Source organism: Chelonia mydas, chromosome 5, assembly GCF_015237465.2.
Source record: "Chelonia mydas isolate rCheMyd1 chromosome 5, rCheMyd1.pri.v2, whole genome shotgun sequence".
Lineage (NCBI taxonomy): Eukaryota > Metazoa > Chordata > Testudines > Cheloniidae > Chelonia > Chelonia mydas.
In genome coordinates, this window is record NC_051245.2 from 59,469,304 (window position 1) to 59,493,126 (window position 23,823).

General features: G+C 41.7%; 1 protein-coding gene across 7 annotated transcripts in view; it reads right to left on the reverse strand.

The window, feature by feature from the left end:
- The window catches only part of MCTP1 (multiple C2 and transmembrane domain containing 1), a 449,620-nt gene that overhangs the window by 244,559 nt on the left and 181,238 nt on the right, over positions 1-23,823 (reverse strand). The gene's annotated exons all lie outside the window — the stretch shown is intronic.

Consider the following 23,823-nt stretch of genomic DNA (forward strand, 5'->3'; position numbering starts at 1 on the left):
TGCTGTTGATTTTTAGTCCAATTTACATTCACAAGCTCCTCCAAGCAGAAATCTTATTTTTTATTTTTCTTGTAAAATAATTACAATTACCAAAAAAAGAAGGCCGCTTAGAGTTGTGTCAAATGAATACCTCAGGTAAGAAAGACATCCATCAGTTTTTATACTTTCATACATTCCTACAAAACCTAAATTTAATTTCCCCAATACTAATTTCTCCCTACTGTTACTCACACCTTCTTGTAAACTATTTGTAATGGGGCACTCTGTTATCACTTCAAAAGTTATTTCTCCTCCCTTGATTTCCTGCTGTTAATTGATTTATCTTGTTAGACTGACTTCACACTTGGTAAAGCAACCCACTTCCTCTCATGTATTTATACCTGCTCCTGTATCTTTTACTTCATACATCTGTGGGTTCTAGCCCACAAAAGCTTATGCCCAAATAAACTTGTTAGTCTCTAAGGACTCCTTGGTGGTTTTTTTGCTGACACAGACTAACATGGCTACCACTGAAACCACAGCCAAAGGGGAAGACAGCATGGTTGGTCTGCCCAGGAGTCCTAACCCTACTGTTTCTTCCAACTCAAGCTACAGGAACTTTGTTCAACAATTACATCTTATTTTTTGCAGTAACAGCCGTATTAGTCTGTATTCGCAAAAAGAAAAGGAGTACTTGTGGCACCTTAGAGACTCACCAATTTATTTGAGCATGAGCTTTCGTGAGCTACAGCTCACTTCATCCGATGAAGTGAGCTGTAGCTCACGAAAGCTCATGCTCAAATAAATTGGTGAGTCTCTAAGGTGCCACAAGTACTCCTTATCTTATTTTTTCTTTTTATAACATATAACGCACAGAAATTGGAACCTACCATTAGTTGAATCTCCAGCTCTTTGTTTTGCTTAAAAACTGCCAAGCACCAATGTGTCTTCAGACACTTCACAAACCTACACAACTATAGCAGCTAGTCCACACAGTCCACTCCTACCCTTGCCAGACAGACCTACGCTAGCATCGCTAAAAACAGCGTTTGTAGATACAGGGAGATGGGCTTCAATGCAGGCTATACAAGCACACCAAGCAAGCCTAGGTACATACACACATTGTCGGCCTGCACTAAAATCCATGTTGCCACAACCACATAGTTATTTTTAGCCATCCTAGTGCAAGTAAAGCTAACATGGGTATGTCTACCCAGACTGCAATCACACCTGGGATTGCCACATGAATTGATTGATTGATTAATGATCAATGGCTCCATGTCTAGTTGGCAGCCGGTATCAAGTGGAGTGCCCCAAGGGTCGGTCCTCGAGCCGGTTTTGTTCAATATCTTCATAAATGATCTGGAGGATGGTGTGGATTGCACTCTCAGCAAATTTGCGGATGATACTAAACTAGGAGGAGTGGTAGGTACGGTGGCAGGTAGGGATAGGATACAGAGGGACCTAGATAAATTGGAGGATTGGGCCAAAAGAAATCTGATGAGGTTCAACAAGGATAAGTGCAGGGTCCTGCACTTAGGACGGAAGAATCCAATGCACCGTTACAGACTAGGGACCGAATGGCTAGGCAGCAGTTCTGCGGAAAAGGACCTAGGGGTGACAGTGGACGAGAAGCTGGATATGAGTCAACAGTGTGCCCTTGTTGGCAAGAAGGCCAATGGCATTTTGGGATGTATAAGTAGGGGCATTGCCAGCAGATCGAGGGACATGATCGTTCCCCTCTATTCGACATTGGTGAGGCCTCATCTGGAGTACTGTGTCCAGTTTTGGGCCCCACACTACAAGAAGGATGTGGAAAAATTGGAAAACATCCAGCGGAGGGCAACAAAAATGATTAGGGGACTGGAACACATGACTTATGAGGAGAGGCTGAGGGAACTGGGATTGTTTAGTCTGCAGAAGAGAAGAATGAGGGGGGATTTGATAGCTGATTACAACTACCTAAAAGGGGGTTCCAAAGAGGATTGATCTAGACTGTTCTCAGTGGTAGCAGATGACAGAACAAGGAGTAATGGTCTCAAGTTGCAGTGGGGGAGGTTTAGGTTGGATATTAGGAAAAACTTTTTCACTAGGAGGGTGGTGAAACACTGGAATGCGTTACCTAGAGAGGTGGTGGAATCTCCTTCCTTAGAAGTTTTTAAGGTCAGGCTTGACAAAGCCCTGGATGGGATGATTTAGTTGGGGATTGGTCCTGCTTTGAGCAGGGTGTTGGACAAGATGACCTTCTGAGGTCACTTCCAACCCTGATATTCTATGATTCTATGATTGATTTGCCTTAATTTTCCTCAGTGTTTCTTTGTAGACATACCTTAAATCAAGAGAAGCAACAGTAGAATGAGTGCTAATTGAAAACAATAGAGGGGGAGTTAGGTGCTAAATGGATGTAGGGCAGGAAATGCAAAATACTGTGTCCATTTGAAGCTGCAGATTGAATTTAGGTAGACAAAATGTAATTATCTGTACTGCAGGTTGATTAGGATATTTGAGATAGCAGTCCTAGTGTTTCTTATCTAGATATTGATCCAGCATTGTCCTGTTAGTCAGGTCAGCTTTCCCACAGAGCTAAAACAGTCGGTCTTTGGCTATTGTGCCACAAGTGCCTATGGAAAACATATAATTTTCCATCATAACTACAGAACCAAAAATGTTAGAACTAGTGTGTTGGTCCTTATTTGCTTTATACACTTTTTTTATACCTTTTTTCCGTAGTCTAATGGGGAACATTCAACATCGGACGTCATTTCAAAAATAATTTAGGTCATCTAATCTGAAAATTTTTAATGACCTTGAAGGTTTCTAGGAAGATAAAGCATTTTCTTACTGTTTAGAAATACTGACTCATCACCATACAAATATTTGCCTCTCTCTATTCAGGGAAAGGAGGCCCTCCTAATACAAATCAAATGGAAAAGAGAGGAGATATTTAATCTTGATGAGAGGAGGTTGTGATACACAGGTAAAATTTCAATTGTGTTTATATCTGAAAAAGATCTGTTAAGGTGATCAATGTTCTCATTAGGGATGGTCAAAATTTTTCCTTTCACTTTTCTCATGGAAAAAATGACTTTTTAACTTAAGCTTTTTAAATTTTTAATTCGTTTTTTTTCCTACAGCAAATAAATCATTTTTACTGGAAAAGTGAAAACAGAAATGTATTTGTTTTTGGCAATTTTCAGCTGAAATTTCTCAGTTTTTGCTTACCCCAAATTCCTCGGTCTCTTTCTTTCTTTTTTGACAAAAGTAGACATTTACAGAAAAAACCCTATCTTCTGACCACACTAGTTATGATGTTTAGTTGAAGGGAGACTAGTCACAGGATGGAGAACAGATTCTAACTAACTTCAATTTCCAAGGTACACTGACCATCCAGGGCATGAAAGCTGCACACACACTCCTCTCAAAACAGTTGGAGACTCAGGGAGGCCCATAAAAACCTGGAGTCCCCAGCTTCAGCTCCTCTGTTGCAAATAGATGGCTCAACACAGTTCAGACATAAAGATTCTTACTAAGGGCTAGTCTACATTGGCACCAGGGGAAGGCAGCTTTAATCTCTCTCTTTCAGAGGAACCCTGACAATGATGGCAGCAGCAGGGATATGCTGAGTTAGTGCATCCCCTCAACACCTATGCCATGCTCTTTCATGCGAGTGTTGCCCACTTTTCAATCTGAGTAAGTCTGGCCCATTGTCTTCTACTATGTCTTAGTGGAACCCCATGTAACCCTGCCCCTCTCCCTTCATTTCTCACCCCTCTGCATTCCAATCAGGCTGCCTTAATGCCTGCAACAGACACATTCAGAGTAGGGTTGCCAACTTTCTAATCGCATAAAACCAAACACCCCTGTCCTGCTCCTTCCCGAAGGCCCCACCCCTACCCAGCCCCTTCTCAGAGGCCCCACCCTCCACTCACTCCATCCCCCCCTTCCACCGTTACACACTCTCCCTCACTCACTTTCACTGGGATGGGGCAGGAAGCTGGGGTGCAGGAGGGGGTGAGGGCTTCGTCTGGGGTTGCAGGCTCTGGAACGGGGTAGGGGATGAGGAGTTTGGGGTGCAGGAGGGGGCTCCGGGCTGGGGCAGGAGTGCGGGAGGGGATATAGGGTCAGGCTCCAGGAGGGGGCTCAGGGTTGGGGCAGGGATGTTGGATCTGGAAGGGAGTTAGGGTGCGGGACTGGGACATGGACTCCAGGTGGGCAGCACTTACCTCAGGCAGCTCCCGGTCGGCAGTGCAATGAGGCTAAGGCTCCCTGCCTGCCCTGGCTCCGCGCAGCTCCTGGAAACAGCCAGCATGTCCCTAGGTAGAGGGGCCAGGGGGCTCTGCATGCTGCCCCACCCACAAGTGCCGTCCCCGCAGCTCCCATTGGCTACGGTTCCTGGCTAATGGGAACTGCAGAGCTGGTGCTGGGGGCAGCGCACAGAGCTTCCCTGACCACCCCTCTGCCTAGGGGCTGTAGGGACATGCCGGCCACTTCTGGGAGCTGAGCGGAGCCAGCCTTAGCCCTGCTGCGCCACCAAGCAGACTTTTAACAGCCCGGTCAGCAGTTCTGACCGGAGCCACCAGGATCCCTTTTCGACTGGGTGTCCTAGTCAAAAAACAGACGCCTGGCAACCCTAATTGAGAGCACAGCAGAGACCATCTCTCTATTCTCAGTTCCTTCTGTCACCACAGCAGCCCTAAGCAGATGGAAAGAACAATTGCAGGGAGCGTACTGTTCAGCCCCTATGTCCCTGGACTGCAGCATACCCAGTGAATGCCCAAAGAATTTGGCTGGTAAACTTTAACAAGTCTCTGCTAAGCATGTGTGAATTGAGATTTTTTCCAGAGGTTTATAACCTGACTATATTTGGGTAAATTTTCAGAAGGATGGTGAAAGACATGTCCTTGACATAGGGCACCCCCTTGCCAAATCTTAAGCCTTTGTTCCAAAGAATGGAGATTAGAGCTTCACAACAAAATGGTTGTACGATTATTTTTAAACACTGGCAAAACAATATATTTTGGCTGAAACTTTCCAAAAAAAGTTGAGCCTGATGCAGACACCTAGCATTGGAAATTTTAGTCTAAAGACTTAAAATCTGGCAAAACTATTAAAGCAACTGAAAGCAGGGTCTTATAATGGAAAGTGTGGGGCAACCTTAACTATGGGCAGTGCTACCAGTTCTGCCTACAATGAGATCTATAAAACAGTTATAAGATCATTAGTGGCTTCATGATAGGTTTAATCAGGTCTCCTGTACAATTTCCATTCTGCCTTGTGGCTTGCTTTAATACTAACACATCAATACCTATTCTGCCATCTACAACTTTCAACAAACACAAGCACAAAAAATAAAAAGTGGTACAACACCACCACAACTCTAGTAATTATCCATGTTCCCTGGTCCCCCCACTCACCTCACCTTAACACAAATTAAATGAAGATTTCTTAGTATGGAAAATCATTAATCTTAAAAACAAACATTTTCCGCAACTCCATCCTCCCCCAACAAAACACCACACTCAAATGTGCTGTCTAATGACAATACCAAAGGCAGTACTAACATCCAGATGATTAAGTAATGTTTTGAGCAAAAAACTGTATAAGCAATGCATGATCTATATTTATCTGTTTGTCAAACCAAATGAGAAATCAATACTACACCTGTGTATGTACACACTTCACATTTATTGCATTTGATTTTCTCATTTTAAATTCTATCACTGGACCACTGGAATACTAAAACATCAAAAGACCTTAATTCACTATGAGTGATTTTCAAAAATAAATCTGATACGAAGGGGATATCAACAGCCCTTAGAAATACTTTGTCAAGAAGATCTGTATAAATGTTAATCTTTCCCTATTTGGGAGAAAAAACCCTACCCATCTTACAAACTTAAAAATCTGCATGATATTGCTATAGTCTTTGTCCACCCTTCCCCACCCTAATTCCCCCAATCTTTTATGACATCTATTACAACACCTTGTCTTAACTTCCACTGTAAACTCTTCATCAGGGAGAGTGGATGAAATCCGGAGTGAAGTCAACAGGAGTTTTGTCATTGCGTTAAGTAAGGCTAGAATTTCATCCCATTATCTTTTATCTGTCTGTGAAGTGCCATGCATGTTTATGGTGCTATATAAATAATAGTAATCAAATATCAAGCATTATTTTTTTCATCAAAATCAGCAGCCTGGAGCTCCCAAAGTGACAGACCAGAACCAAAGACCAAAAACCTGATTCTCATGCACAATCTATGTTGGGCTGAGCATTGAGGACATCCATACAGACTGCAGAAGAGGAACTCTCCCACCACTGAAGACACAGAGCCACTTTATAAATTAAATAAAGACTAGCACAACCTCATTTTCAACCAGGGAATCTAAAGTATAGCAGTGTGACCAACACACCACCCTAATACCCACTTTAAACCTATATTGTAACACCCTCCCTACACACACAAGATAGACACCCTTAAACGAATCCAGTGGGACACATCCTACATTCGATATCAAATTCAACTAGGATAGTTCCTCCAAAATAAACTAAATGCTCTTGCTGAACTGAATACTTGCCTGGAGACAACCAGGTCCTAGTAAAATTCAGCTGCCTCGTTCTTGATCTAGTCATGGACAGTGATAGACTTCTTAAGCACTGAACTTGCTTTAAACATGAACCATAAAGAGAGGGTCCTGGTCAGCAGATGCCTTTAGCTCTTGAAGTAAGTCCTAGGCATGGCAGTATTTTATATTCAGAGGAGTGCATGACACAAAGCCCCAACGGATACAAATTTCGGTAAGTTAGAAAGATCTATACAGTGTACAACTATAGCCAGGGCTGGATTTCCTATTACGCACAGTAGGCATGTGCCAAGGGGTGCCTTACCACTCTAAAACTGTGTGCAACACAAAGGTCAGCTGTAGGTGGTGTGTGTGTGTGTGTGCGCGCTGAAGATGCCGTGTCTAGGAGCACGTGAGGTGTAAATCTGGCCCTGGCTATAGCCAGGACCCATTTACACCTATATCCAAGGACTCACATGAATTTTTTATCCTTTGAATGACTAATATTTGTATGTAAAAGCTGGGCAACAGAAACTTCTGAAACGGAGTAAATTATTAGCCTCTGTGCATCACGTTAATATGTAAATAATTTTTGTAGTACAGTCATGATTATGTTAAGCTCCACAGAAAATGCACATCTAGAGAAAGAAAAAGTTAATTTTAACCAGATAATCCATCCTACATAAAAATGTGAATTAAAGTAGATAACGTACATTTTTTTCTGCAAGACTTGCAGAGTGAGCACCATGGTAATGAGACTGATAGAAATGGAATTTTGCTTGACTCTCATTATTTAATAAATGTGGTTACTGAATGATTCATTCTCTAGTGCATTCACAATGAGAAAGGAAAACAGGAAATATGTTTTCTTCTCAACACGGTTAATCTAAAGATGGACTTTCCCAAATCATAATGAAAACTGAAGATAAAAATTATGATCATAAGAAGGCCTTTGGTGTTATTATCAGAATCTTTTGCTATTTAAAAGAAACTCATTATCTTTATTCAAAGACTAGAAACTAAAAACATCAACCTTCTGGTCTGATGCAAAAAGTCACACTCCAAGTAGCTAGATTTCCACAAGGGAAAACTCAAACCACCATTGATAATTCAAAGCCATCAACACTTTGAATAAGGTTCATAATTGTCATTGGTCAATGTGATTTACAATCGAACTACTGTGTGTGTATAATCCAAGTACATACCCAGGGTCCGCGGCAGATTTGAACTGGGGTGGCGAGTCTGTACTTAATCCTGTGCCACCACATGTTCATTACTATTGTTACTGGAGTTACCTAGATTAAGCTAGCATAGTGCTAGCTAAGAATCACAGTTTAATTTGTAGTGTAGACATAACCTAAGAGGAGCTGGGAGGTGTGATTTCTAGCTTGGGTAGACACATGTGTACTTGCTTTGCTTGAGCTAAAACTGTAAGGACAGCTGCCTGAGTATGCACCTGGGAACTAGGACAGGGTTGCACTTGCCACTGCCCATGACGATACAGCCATGCTGCTATTTTTAGTGCACTAGCTCTAGAAGAGCTAACATGTATTGTCTACCTGAGCTAGGAATCAGCTGCTGTGTAGACATAGCCTAAAAGGTCTCTGAGGCACAATGCCTTCTGGTGCCCTACTGCGCCATTGAGGGTCTGCACGGTCTCCAACACAAGTTTGTGTCTAAAAGCCACAAAAAATCCCCACTATATCTTCTCTATATGGCCAAATCGAGTTTCCTTTACATCTGTGACAGCAGTCTCCAAATATAACAAATTGAAAACTCAGTTCTCAACTAGAAATGGAGTAATTTATAGCTAGCTACCTTTAAAATAATATTGAACAGATGCAGATGTTTTCCAAAGTGACAATGGGCCAAACTGATCACTGACTCACACTATGTAATCCCATTGGGCCCAATTCTTGTCTCATTGACACCAGTGTAAAACCAATTTCTCTTGAATTAATTCAGTGGAATTACTTTTGATTTACACTAGTGATATCAGAATAGGACCCAATTACTTTAATTGGCCCATTCATTTTCTAGTTATTGCAGGCCAGCAATATCATCTCATTATTTTCTTGAATGCCTCTCTGATTATATCCATCTTTTCTCTCATACTTACATTGTAAGCATTTTGGGTCAGGGACCATCTTTTTGTTTGGTGTTTATGCAGTCCCTAGTGTAAAGGGACTGTTGCCCCCTTACTAACAGTCAGTGGGGGTGTTTTGATTGGCTAGCTCCCAGTACTAAAAGGGGAAGGGTCTGTGGGAAATCAGGACCCTGAGACTGACAGTCCCCAGGAACAATGGGGAGAGGCCAATGCTCCAGGTCAGCCTGAATGTCAGGGTGTGCAGGCTAATCAGGGAGTCAGGAGGCCAGGGAGGTCCCATCCTCCGTGTGAGCTGGATTTGCCTGCGTCAGACAGAGTGGGGCCAAGCTAAGGAGAAAGCTGGGGCCCAAGCTAAGCTGGGGAACAGAGGTGTGCCAGATCCGGAGGGACCAGAAAAGCAGCCCAGAGAGAGCAGACCCTGTCCTGGGAGCAGAGCTGCAGCCCCAAAGCCAGAGGCACAGCCCAGAGAGAGCAGACCTGTCCTGGGAGGAGAGCTGCAGCAACCAGATCCAGAGGGGCCAGAAAAGCAGCCCAGGAAGCAGGTCAGTGCTGGGAGCAGAGTCACAGAAGCAGCCTGCAGAGCAGACCTGTCCTGGGAGCAGAGCTGCAGCAACCAGAGGCAGACGGGCCAAAGAAGCAGCCCAGGGAGCTGGAGGCAGAGCAGCAGCAGTGCAGTCAGAGTGGTGCTGCTGGGGCTGGAGCAGTCTGGAGCTGGGTGTGGTGAGCAGCTGGGGAGACCGAGGGGGACCCTGGCAGCAGGCCCAGCACAGGGAGACTCCTCAGCCAAGAGGCTCTGCAGGCCAGGTTTGGATCATAACCCCGAAAGGGCGGGGGCCACAGTGGGAAGAAGGGTCCTACCACTTAGAGCCTGAGAGCGTGTGGCCACCACCCGAGCAAGTGTCCAACCCACAGCATCCCTGCAGCACAGCCAGGGCCTGAGAAGAAGGCTGGGGAATTACAAGGAACAGACTGTGAACTGCCCTGACATTCCAGAGACGCTGTTTGTGATGTTCCCTGCCACAGAGCAGGTTGATGTGTTTCCTTTAACCTTTCCCATTTTTTCTTATTCTTTTTAAGATTAATTGTTGATTAAATAACTTGCATTTGCTTTAACTTGTATGTAATGGTCAGTAGGTCAGTGAAGTGCCCAGTGCAGAGAGAGTACCCCGGAGTGGGGACGCTCTAGCCCCTGTCCTAGGTGACCACAGCAGGTTGGGGGTCGAGCCCCCAGGGAATCCTGGGCCCAGCCTTGTTGGGCTTACGAGGACTCTGCCAGACAGGAAAGTGGAAGGGGAGTCCTCAAGGGCAGGGAGGCCACTGGGTAAAGGAAGTGGGAGCAAGGACTCAGATCCTTTCGCTAGCCCACTTCACTGGGATAGTGCAGAAGCCAGGAAAGTTTCCCACAAGAGCGGGACTATTCCCCCGCTTACACTAGCACATTGGGGTCCTGTTTCACGATGAAGTCTCCTAGGCTCTTTGGGAATATAAATAAATAAATAAAAATAAATGCCTGCTGGTACATTAGCTTCAGTTACACAGAGCATCATTGTCCAGTCTACACAAGTAGTAATCTGTTTTTCATGTCGGTTAGTAAGGTGGATAGTAAGATTAAAAAAAACTCAATTTCCAAAAGTACTATTGAGATTTAAGAACTAGAGAAGGAGAGTATTGTGGGTAAAGTAAATGCCTAAAATTAGAATGATCAAAAAAAAGTCGTTCATTTTTAAAATAAATTCAAGACAGACTGTGTGATGGTGTGAAACTTCCTGTAAAGTCTTGCTTTGCAGAATGAACTACAGAAATAAAAGGTTTGAGTTTGAGTAAAGGATTCACATTCATTGAGAACAGTTTTGATTTGTTTTTTAACCTGTGTGAAGTCAAACTCTAGGAACAGCAGCCATCTGAGGGTAGATGGCCAATGACTGGCTTTGAATTTGTGGGTACAGGATTTCTGAAGACTGGGTGTGACAAGGCAAGGCAGGGGTGGAAGCAGCAGCAGAAGTGACGCACTCCCTTTCTTCCCTATATGGGATCCCACTGTATCTTAGTGACCAAGGCAATTGTGCTGCTCTTAACTAGTGGGTGTGAACCACGGGGTGTTTCCTCACATACCCTCTTTTGGGTGATGCTTACGAGCTGAGAACTGCTGTGGTTATTGCGTTTTTGGATGTGTGTTGGTGACAATCAAAAAATTATACGGTATTACATGCACTCATAAAAGGAATATTTACAATAGATTGACATTAACTCATCCTGTCACCAAAAGGATCCCATCACAATTATTATTGTGACAGCTACATCAGTGGATACAGCAGACAGATACACCAGTAAAAGGGCGTCACTGGTAATTACTATAGCAAGCCAACAGAGCAGCGAGGAGATAACAGCATATGCTACTCTGGCTGAGATTAAATTTATGACTGTTAGAATTCCATCTCACAGGAAGAACCATCAACACACAAAGGCAAACATGAGAAAAAGAATTTATTATAAAAACAACAAAAATCCCCCACAGATTTTGCTTGTCATTTTTCATGTTTTCTTTTCTAATCCTTTTCCTTTTTCCTAATCATTTCCTTTTCTGACACCAGTACACAGCCTGAGCAACCAGGCTGAACAATCTGCACGGATTTAGGAGAGGGGTAAAAAGTGTTTTTCCTCAATTGAAAATTTCTCTGTGAAGTCAAGTCTACAAGGAACATTTTTAATAAGTACATTGCTAAACTTTTCTTAAGCTATTTTACAATCTTAAAATCCTAATTTAGCGAGTCATATCCTCTTAATTCTAAGGTTAGAATTCCACTGCCTTGCACCTTGTGTTGTCATTTACAAGGCTGCAGAGAATCAGGAGCAACATAGCTGACAAGTATGCTTTTAACTTTTGCATTATATCCAATCAAATGCTGCAATGATTTTCTAAATAATAGCACGGATTAAAAGAATATATACCCATCTCTTCACAACAAAGCTATACGCTGTTCCCAACCCATGCTTGTAACTCCAACTGGCATTGATGAGACTGTTTGCCATACTGTGACAGACTGACAATATCCTGAACAAACCTCGTGGAATTAAGATAAACTTAACTAAATAAAGTGAAACCCTATCAGATCAGGGTTAATGTCTTTGGGGTACACTGTATTAAAATACAATTGTATAGGTGTTACTGCATCATTGTATGTGCCCTCTCTAGTAGGAGAGGGATGCTACTGTATTTCCTCTTATCAACCCTTTGAAGATATGCTCCTGGAGAGGTTCATATCTATATTTTAACTCACACTAGATTCTCCAGGGACCAACAGACAAATAAAGGATTTGGGGATAAATAGCCTGTTTTTTAAACTGGCTCAGAGCCTTCTCCATGACCCAGCAAATGGGCAGGACTTCTGGTCCATGGATGGTCCTAATCCTTAGGGAAGGATTGGAAGGATTTGACCTATTGAGACTCATTAGAATGGGTGCTTGTTCTGAGCTGAAGCTCTGATGAACTTGTCACCACAAAAGAAACCGTGTGCATAAGGTGTTAAAGGACTGCTCCTGCCAGACCTCATGTTAGAGTTGAGATGGTGCCTGATAACCTATATGCATGCTAATAAGTTTATTTTATTATTAATATGTTTTTTCTGTAGTACTTTTACCTTAAGAATAAAATAGGCTTACATAGATAGAACTGTGTGATAACTTATAACTGTAGCAAGTACACCAGTTAGCCCTCTTTAAAGAGAAAGCAAGCAGGTGTGCAGGAGCAGCTTCTCTCTGCTGGGAATAATATAGTGAATGCAGGGAACCACGCAGCCTGGAAATATCGTGGTCAGAAAGGAGTGAGATGCAAGTTTCCACCCAAAAAGGCACTGGCTGGAAGCATGAGAGGGTGCCCTTGTTGGACCACTGAGAGGAAATACAGGCACAATCACCCTGAATTGTGACACACACACTTGCATCAGGTTATGGCACTCAGACTAATTTCACTGAGAGATTCAGATGATGTCATGAACTACACATGGGAAGCTTTACTGATGTATCCATAACACGGAATACCAAATAGAATTACAGACTACTTTTTTGTAGATACATTATATGCCAGTGTTGTCTGCCACAGTTTGCCTCAGATCCTTCTTGCTCATCTTACGAATCTCCATTTACCTCCTTTCCTGAGTCCTTCATTCTCCTTCTTATTCAGCTCAACTCCACAAGATTACCCTTCGAATATTTATTTCTTTCAAATGCATGCATTGTGAAGCTTAATGAATATTTGTAAACTATTTTCAGATCCTGAGATAAAAGGCACTATGAAAAGGCAAAAAATATTTCTATTCCATAAATTATATATTATACATTATGTACTTTCCTAACTATTATTAATATTATTTATGTATGTTTTGGAAGCATTCAAGAGTCCCAATGAGAATCAAAGTTCTGTGCTAGACACTGTACAAACATAGAAGTAGACATGGTCACTTTGTTATTCTGGAATTAAGTACTGAACAATACTAACTATGCAAATACTTATTAAACCTGTTAGAGAATTCCATGTACTTTTATATAAAGACAGAAATCTTGTTAACTGTAGTTATTTTGATTTTGACAATTTTCCAAGTCTCAAGACAGCCCCAACACTTAGCATCAAGTAGTAAAATGGGGTCTTTGAAATAACTCCAGTAAAGATTAGCACCCACAAAAGGGGTCTTTCCTTAAATGAATGCTGACACCAATTAAAGTTTAATACAAAAAAGAAAAAAGTTAGACAACCACAGTGAAATGAACAATAAAACTCAAGTATCTTTTTTAAGAGACAAAAAGGCTATCAGAGAGCTATAAAACCTTGAATTTGGAATGTGTCCACCCTCTACCTGGGCCAATATTTTAAAAAATAGGTACCTAAAATAAAGCTCCAAAATCCTTGTTTAGGCACCTAAAAGGTGTCCTGATTTTCAAAGGTGCTGAGCACCAGCATCTCCCATACTTAATGAAAAGCATTTTCTACAGAGGCCCAAGGGGAGAAAAGGATTTTGTTTTATTAACTATTCCAGGTATCCATAACTTTCATAGACTGGCCAGACCCAAACAATGTACTATACCAAAAAGAGATAACACCTAATATCCTAAAGATGTATTTTTTTCTCTTATGCAGAATTTTTAAGGTAATCTCTCATTTTTATCCATGTTCTGAGATAATCCAAAAGGAGTATGGGTGGAGGAGTTCGGAGCGCAGGTGGTGTTCTCTTCGATCCTTCTGGCCAAGGGTAGGGGCCCAAGCAGAGAGAGATGCATCCTGGAGGTGAATGCCTGGCTGCGAAGATGGTGTTGCCAGGAGGGCTTTGGCTTCCTTGACCATGGGATGCTGTTCCAGGAAGAAGCACTGCTAAGCAGAGATCCGGGTCCACCTATTGAGGAAGGGGAAGAACATATATGGATACAGACTGGTGAACCTAGTGCGGAGGACTTTAAACTAGGTTCGAAGGGGGCAGGTAAGCAAAGCCCACAGGTAAGTCAAGAACATGGCGACCTGGGAGAAAGTTTGGAATTTGGGGGGAGCATGGGCTGTTATAGCCGGGATAAAGAAGAGACAAGACAGAACTCGGGAAGGGGCAGGAATCAAATCAGTATCTTAGATGTCTGTATACTAATGCGAGAAGTATGGGGGATAAGCAGGAAGAACTCAAAATGCTAATAAACAAACACAACTATTACATAGTTGACATCACAGAGACCTGGTGGGATAATACACATGACTGGAATATTGGTATAGAAGTGTACAGCTTGCTCAGGAAGGACGGGCAAGGAAAAAAGGGAGATGGTGTTGCCTTGTATATTAAAAATATACACACTTGGGCCAAGATTGTCTCCTATTTCCATCTCAAACTTGTTGAAAGTCTCTGGGTAAGGATAAAAGGGGGTAAAAAACAGGGTGATGTCGTGGTAGGGGTCTAATACAGACCACCTAACCAGGAAGAAGAGGTGGATGAGGCTTTTCTTAAACAGCTAAAAAAATCATCCAAAGCACAGGACTTGGTGGTGATGGGGGCCTTCAACCACACAGACATCCATTGGGAAAATAACATAGCAGGGCACAGGTTATCCAATACATTCTTGGAGTGTATTTCAGAAAGTGGAGACAGCTACCAGGGGAGAGGCTGTTCTAGATTTGATTTTGACAAATAGGAAGGAACTGGTTGAGAATTTGAAAGTGGAAGGCAGCTTGGGTGAAAGTGAGCATGAAATTATAGAGTTCATGAGTATAAGGAATGGTAGGAGGGAGAACAGCAAAATAAAGACAATGGATTTCAAGAAGGCAGACTTTAGCAAACTCAGGGAGTTGGTAGGTAAGATCCCACGAGAAGCAAGTCTAAGGGGAAAACCAACAGACGACAGTTGGCAGTTTTTCCAGAGAGACATTATTAAAGGCACAAGAGGAAACTATCCCACTGTGTAGGAAAGATAGGAAGTATGGCAAGAGACCACCCTGGCTTACCCAGGGGATCTTCAATTATCTTAAAAAGAGTCCTACAAAAAGTGGAAAATAGGTAAAATTACAAAGGATGAATATAAACAAATTATCCAAGTATGTAAATTTGAAAGGCCAAGGCACAAAACGAGATCAAACTAGCTAGAGACATAAAGGATAACAAGAAAACATTCTACATTAGAAGCAATAGGAAGACCAAGGACAGGGTAAGCTCGTTATTCAATGAGGTGGGGGAAATAATAACAGAAAATGTGGAAATGGCAGAGGTGCTTAATGACTTCTTTGTTTCGTCTTTCATCAAAAAAGGTTGGTGGTGACTGGACGTCTAACATAGTGAATGCCAGTGAAAATGAAGTAGGATCAGAAGAGGCTAATATAGGGAAAGAACAAGTTCAAAATTACTTGGACAAATTAGATGTCTTTAAGTCACTAGGGCCTGATTACATGAATCCTAGAATACTCAAGGAGCTGACTGAGGAGATATCTGAGCCATTTTCTTTGCAGTTATCTTTGAAAAGTCATGGAAGATGGGAGAGATTCCAGAAGCCTGGAAAAGGGCAAATATAGTTCCCACCTATAAAAAGGGAAATAAAGGCAACACAGGAAATTACAGACCAGTCCGCGTAAACTTCTGTACCCAGAAATAATAATGGAGAAAATAATTAAGCAATGAATTTTCAAACATCTAGGAGATAATAAGGTGATAAGTAATAGTCAGCATGATTTGTCAAAAACAAATTGTGTCAAACTAACCTGATAGCTTTGTTTGACAGGGCAACAAGCCTTGTGGAAAGGGGGGGAAGCGGTAGACATGGTATATCCTGACTTTAGTAAAACTTTTGATACTGTCTTGCATGACCTCATAAACAAACTAGGGAAATGCAATCTAAATGGAGCTATTATAAGGTGGGTGCAAAACTGGTTGGAAAACCGTTCCCAAAGAGTAGTTATAAGTGGTTCACCATCATGCTGGAAGGGCATAACAAGTGGGGTCCCGTAGGGATCAGTTCTGTTCAATATCTTCATCAGTGATTTAGATAATGGCATAGAGAGTACACTTATAAAGTTTGTAGACGATACCAAGCTGGGAGGCGTTGCAAATGCTTTGGAGGATAAGATTAAAATTCAAAATGATCTAGACAAACTGGAGAAATGGTCCCAAGTAAATAGGATGAAATTCACTAAGGACAAATGCAAAGTACTCCATTTAGGAAGAAACAATCAGTTGCACACATACAAAATGGGAAATGACTGCCAAGGAAGGAGTACTGCAGAAAGGGGTCTGGGGGTCATAGTGGACCACAAGCTAAATATGTGTCAACAGTGTAATGCTGTTGCAAAAAAAGCAAACCATCATTCTGGGCTGTATTAGCAGGAGTTGTAAGCAAGACACGAGAAGTAATTCTTCTGCTCTACTCTGATTAGGCTTCAACTGGAGTATTGTGTCCAGTTCTGGGCACCACATTTCAGGAAGGATGATGTGGACAAATTGGAGACAGTCCAGAGGAGAGCAACAAAAATTATTAAAGGTCTAGAAAACATGACCTATGAGGGAAGCTTGAAAAAATGGGTTTGTTTAGTCTGGAAAAGAGAAGACTGAGAGGGGATATAACAGTTTTCAAGTATGTAAAAGGATGTTACAAGGAGGAGGAAGAAAAATTGTTTTTCTTAACCTCTGAGGATAGGATGAGAAGCAATGGGCTTAAATTATAGCAAGGGCAGTTTAGGTTGGAGATTAGGAAAAACTTCCTAACTGTCAGGGTGGTTAAGCACTGGAATAAATTGCCTAGGGAGGTTTTGGAATCCATCATTGGAGATTATAAAGAGCAGGTTAGACAAACACCTGTCAGGAATGGCCAGATAATTAGTCCTGGCATGAGTACAGGGGACTGAACTAGGTGACCTCTCGAGGTCCCTTCCAGTTCTGTGATTATGTTTAGCTCCCATTAGAGCTATTTCTTCCACCTTTACTTTCTCTTCTATCCCAGCATATGAGAGCATATCCTATTCCCCCTATCTGTTTCTGGTTTGCTCACCCAGACTACTCCTCTGCCCGCACAACAATTTTTGTTTTTAAAACTATTGTTGCCCCTTGGTCCAACCAGCTAACCAACATTCCATTCCTTGCTGGGTGATTGCCATTACAAGAAAAAACTGATGAAGTCAGTTATTTCTTTGATGCAATCCTATTTCTTTAAAAATTTTTTTACATAGGTTCTGTTTCCCTGAACACAGTAGGAACAACAGGTTTCCTTGTTTGTAAATCCAAGTCTATTTTCCAGCTAGTGCTGTGCTCCACGGAGTTTTATCTCTGCTCCTTCTCATGGCTATGCTACCAGCTGATTTAGCTGGCTTTATTATAGATTTCTGAATGCTTTCTTCTTCTGACACACACAGCTGAACCACACTGAGCCACTCACTCCATTCACCCCTCCTCCCTCACTAGCTCCTTTTCACTGGGCTGGGGTGCAGGAGGGTGGGGAGGGCTTCAGGTGGGGGTGTGGGCTCTGGGGTGGGGCCAGGGATGAGGGGTTCAGGGTATGGGAGGGGGCTCTGGACTGGGGCAGAGAGTTAGGGTGCAGGTGCGGGCTCTGGGAGGGAACTGGGTGCCAGATGGCGTTGGGGTACCAGAGGGGGTGTGGGGTCTAGGAGAGAGAGTTTGGTTGCAGGAGGGGGCTCAGGGCTGGGGCAGGGGCTTGCCCCACTGGCCAGACTTTTAACAACCTGGTCAGCAGTGCTGACCAGAGCCGCTAGGGTCCCTTTCCGACTGGACATTCCGTTTGAAAACCGAACACCTGGCAACCCTATCCTTCACTTGCAATCAGTCCCAGGAAAACCCTTTTTTATTCTTCCTTACTTAGATGTTGCTCAGGCCTTCCAGTGCCTTCAGAGGTGGCTTCTATTATTTCAGCTATCACTAAACCAAGGGGCATTTAATTGTTCTTTCATTGGGCCTGAATGAAAGATAGCTAGCATGCTCAATAGCTTCAGTTAGGCCTGTGATTGCCCAGAGATCAAAGTGACACTTGCTGGCAGCCACTAACACTATCTAGCATAACTAACTAAAAATTGCCCTGAATTCAGTTCTCCATTTTCCCTCTCATGTAACCATATGTGCTGTTAGAAAACTCTTCTGGAGGCTAACATAGTTCCTATTTTTAAGAAAGGAAAAAAAAGTGATCCAGGTAACTACAGGCTTGTTAGTTTGACACCTGTAGTATGCAAGGTCTTGAAAAAAAATTTTGAAGGAGAAAGTAGTTAAGGACATTGAGGACAATGGTAACTGGGACAAAATACAGCATGGTTTTACAAAAGGTAGATCGTGCCAAACCAACCTGATCTCCTTTTTTGAGAAAGTAACAGATTTTTTTAGACAAAGGAAACGCAGTGGATCTAATTTACCTAGATTTCAGTAAGGCGTTTGATACGGTGCCACATGGGGAATTGTTAAATTGGAAAAGATGGGGATCAATATGAAAATTGAAAGGTGGATCAGAAATTGGTTAAAAGGGAGACTATAGTGGGTCATACTGAAAGGTGAACTGTCAGGCTGAAAGGAGGTTACCAGTGGAGTTCCTCACTGATTGGTTTTGGGACCAATCTTATTTAATCTTTTCATTACTGACCTTGGCACAAAAAGCTGGGAGGTATTGCCAATTTAGAGAAGGACCGGGATATCACACAGGAGGATCTGGATGACCTTGTAAACTGGAGTAATAATAATAGGATGAAATTTAATAGTGAGAAGTGTAAGGTCATGCATTTAGGGATTAAAAAATAACAAGAATTTTTGTTATAAGCTGGGGATGCATCAATTAGAAGTAACGGAAGAGGAGAAGGACCTTGGAGTATTAGCTGACCACAGGATGACTATGAGCCGCCAATGTGATATGGCCATCAAAAAAAGCTAATGCGGTCTTGGGATGCATCAGGAGAGGTATTTCCAGTAGAGATAAGGAGGTGTTAGTACCGTTATACAAGGCACTGGTGAGACCACATCTAGAATACTGTGTGCAGTTCTGGTCTCCCATGTTTAAGAAAGATGAATTCAAACTTGAACAGGTACAGAGAAGGGCTACTAGGATGATCCAAGGAATGGAAAACCAGTTTTATGAAAGGAGACTCAAGGAGCTTGGCTTGTTTAGCCTAACCAAAAGAAGGTTGAGGGGACATATGATTGCTCTCTATAAATATATCAGAGGGATAAATACCGGAGAGGGAGAGGAATTATTTAAGCTCAGTACCAATGTGGACACAAGAACAAATGGATATAAACTGGCCATCAGGAAGTTTAGACTTGAAATTAGACAAAGGTTTCTAACCAGCAGAGGAGTCAAGTTCTGGAATAGACTTCCAAGGAAAGCAGTGGGGGCAAAAGATCTATCTGGCTTCAAGATTAAACTTGATAAGCTTATGGAGGAGATGGTATGATGGGATAACATGATTTTGGCAATTAATTGATCTTTAACTATTCATGGTAAATAGGCCCAATGGCCTGTGATGGGATGTTAGATGGGGTAGGATCAGAGAATTCTTTCCTGGGTATCTGGCTGGTGAATCTTGCCCACATGCTCAGGGTTCAGCTGATTGCCATATTTGGAGTCGGGAAGGAATTTTCCTCCAGGGCACATTGGAAGAGGCCCTGGGGGTTTTTCGCCTTCCTCTGTAGCATGGGGCACAGGTCACTTGCTGGAGGATTCTCTGCACCTTGAAGTCTTTAAAACAATGATTTGAGGATTTCAGTAGCTCAGACATAGGTGAGAGGTTTATTGCAGCAGTGGGTGGGTGAGATTCTGTGGCCTGCGTTGTGCAGGAAGTCAGACTAGATTATCATAATGGTCCCTTCTGACCTTAATATCTATGAGTCTATGAGGCAGCACTTCCTGTTAATGATTAAAGAAGATAAAGGGGGATTCACCAACTAAGTGGCAGCAGCAGCAACCTCATATTAATGTTTAAAAATATTTGAATAGGAATGGGTCACATCACTCATTTACTCTCTCTGCTGCCATTACTCAAGATCAATTTAATTCCGCCAACAACTCCAATGGGAAAATACAAAAATAACTAAATCACATTATTGGAGGAAATGTTTTCAGAGGGCCAGACTCTTACTCTGACTCACATCAAGTAATAATGCATTACGTGTAAGCACATACTGCATTGAGAATAGCGGAGCTACTTGAGAATAACAGAGCTTCTTGTACAGTAATATAGTATTCAATGTAATTATGAGTGGTAGAAGTTGACAAAAATTTTTTACTGATGCTCCATGCTAGGAAACATTGTTCCATATTATATCAAGATTACGTTAGAATTTCTTCAAAATTTGTATCTCGTTTGTTTTTAAATTGGGAGGTGTCTTTTGAAAACTACAAACAGGGTCCCCCAAGAGGCTATACTTTGTTGTGTCTAAGTGGTTACTGGACAGTGAATTTAAAACAAGACTATTTCCGGTTTTAATTGAAGACCAAAAAGCAGTTTCCGTGTGAAATTAAATCCATACCACATTATTAATTCAATTATCCAGATGATGATGGAAATCTATGCTCATTATAAATCACCATCTGTTTCAACTGGTTTTTTTAAAAATTTAATAGCAAAACTCACACAAATATCCTTCAGTGACAATCTTCCTACCAATTAGTAAAGGAGAATTGTACTGTTTTATTCATATTACAATTTTTTTTATAGAAAGTTATACATTTGATAGCTACAGCTGTAAGGGGTGAAATTCTGGCCCCAATGAAGTCAATGTAATTTTACCATTGACTTCAATGGAGCCCAGATTTCACCCAAGATTTATAACAAAAAAGTAGCTCGGTGGAATAAATGCAACACTTACCATGAAACTGACATACTCATGAAAAAAATGGAAAAGCCTTCTACCTTTTATTCTATAAACAGTTCATAAGCATTTAATATGGCAAATAATTTTCAGATTTGTAATTATCCTGTTTTAGCATATTGTGAATTTAGGTACTTAGTGACCCCTATATCTGAATGCGATAAACATATTGTGGGCTGAAATCAGGCAGTAAATCTAATCAGGCACTAAAATCAGGCACGCAAATAACATTTTTTAAAAGGATTAAAAAGCATTTAATTGTATGTTTCAATACTGTGTTCATTGGAAAAAATATTTTTTCCATATCTATCCAGCCATATATCCATTCATCTAGATGAAAACTGGACTTTTCCTCTATTCTTATCACCAGAAGTCAAGATTTTTTTCTTTGAGTAGAGGAAGGCCTGAGGCAGGAAGGATCAAAAATTTCCTGTGGACAAAGGCCAAAATTTTCTAACTTGAGTGCCTAAGATTAGACACTAATTACAATAAATAGGTTGATATTTTAGAGGTAGTGAGCATGAGCACTGAATACTCTGCAGCTCCAAAAAATTAGGCCATTGATCTGGATATCTAAATACCATATGGATTCTCCCCTAAGATGTGTTACAGGAATGTAGCAAATCCACAGGACCAGATTTTGTTCTAGAACCGTTTAATTGAATAAATCACTATGAAAAGGCAGATTTCCATCCAATTCTGAGCAGGGATAGTGAGCAACAGAAGCCATCTACAAACACTGAAAAGCATGCCAGCTATATACTGTGCATCACAGAGGTATGTTACAGTTTAAGTAATTATAAAATGTTAAATAGGATAAAATTCCCACATTTGTTCTACTACTTTCTCTTACTAATGCAATATTTTCACTGCAGTAGGTTATATCATTGCAATAAGTTATATTGGGACAAAAATGTATACTTTAAAAAGTCTTAAATATAGGTGCCAGTCCTTTGTCAAAATCTGGGAACACAGAACCCTGCACCCATGCAAAAATCTCAAGGAAGTCAATAGGACTACGAACAGGTTGGGGGGAGTGGGGTCCTAGTTAGCAGATCTCAATGCAAGGTGCCAACATTATAAAAAGCAACAAGACAAACAACCAGTGGGCAGCCCTGTAAGGAGACTCAGGAAACAAATGAGCTCCTGGCTCGACAAGTGGTCAAAAGCAAATATTATTCCTCTGCTGAGATGGACTACAAGTCCAATCATTTTGGTCGGACACCCTCTTGATCCTGCCAGAATGCAGGACCCTGCCCCGAATCCCACCTAGAAATTCAGACTTCTTATCTTGAAATGAGTCAGACAAGCAACATGAGAAAGACCCTAGAACAACAGTAATTTGAAAGGATAGCTATTGCTCATTTGGTGTTAAGAGCTTCTTTCTTACTATTTTCCTCCCACAACTGATGAAGCTACCTGCTATGCTCATCACTGATATGATTAGAAGGAGATGAAAAGAGAAGTAAATCTAACCTTGTTTTCTCCTGAGAATGCTAAGGAGAAGACCCACCTCCTTATCTAGAAGACTTAAACATGACTGCACCCAAGTCTAAGTGTCCCCGTGGGACGAGAGAGTAATATGATACTGCAGACAGGGCACTGATTTAGGACTTGGGAGTCCTTTGCTCTACCACAAAACTGCTGTGTGGCTTTAGGCAAGTCAATTAATCTCTCTGTACCTCAGTTTCCCTTCCCATACTTGTGCGTGTCGACTATTTAGACGGTAATCTTTTTAGGGAGGGGTTGTCTCTTAGCTGAACACAATGGAGTTCAATCTTGAATGGGACTTCCAGGCACTATCGTAATATAAATAATTAATAAAAAATATAGGGTATTTCAAACAGGAATTGGGCAAAACATTGTTTGCCCCATCCAAATAGTCTGCTGCTGGAATCCTCTCAGCACTGCAACACAACCTTGATCTTCTCTGTACCCTGGTGAACTTGAGTGTTTTGTTTCCTGGTTTTGAGTTAGTTAAGTGGGAAGCCAATTGGATGAGGAGGCAAATTACAACAGCAGCTCCACTCTAACAGGATGGCTGCTATATGACATGGATTACTCATCTACTAAAAGTAAAGTTTATCAGATATGACTTTTTCCTCTGATGTAAGTGTAAAGAATTTTCTATCTAGTTTAACTGAGAGAGTGTGGTTCCTGACATATATTGTATATTTATGTATCATTTTCATTGTGTATCTGTGCCATAGATCATTGTATCTGTGAATAATATTGCTCATGTCCCTGTTCTTAGTTTTTATTAAACTTAATCAGGAGGTTACCTCACTAAGCTGTGATGGACTCCCTGTTGAGGTGGGAAGCCAGACTCTTTTTAAAATTGTCTTGGGGGATAATACTTTCAGATCATTATTTCTAGGTGAGGAACTCTTGGAGAGGAAGGATGGATGATTGAAAGAAGGATGCATTGAAAAGGAAGAACTAACTTTAGACATCCTGATTTTTGAGAAGCGCCCCCTCGGAATACTAATTACCTTCAGGAGCAAAACTGGCTCAAAGAATCTGTTTTCTCACTGGGATAAGTTTCCTCCCCAAAAGATCTGGAGAAGGAAATCTCACCCTCCACCAAGCAAGAAGGTTCTTTGACCTGATTTCTTTTCGAGGTGTTTTACATTTTCTTCCTCTTGTGAAGGAAGGACTATAAAAATGGCACAAGGGCCACAATAGGTCAAATGAAACAGTACATCTTTAGCGCCTTCCTGAATGGAGGGGGAAGAAAGAGGTAGGAAGACTGCAAGTAGGGGGACCGACTCATTCCATTGGCCATACAGAGGGAGTTTGCTGTTGCCTCTGAGGTTGCCAGTGGGGTCTGAGGTAGTGGCAGGGAATGGGGACTTCTTTCAG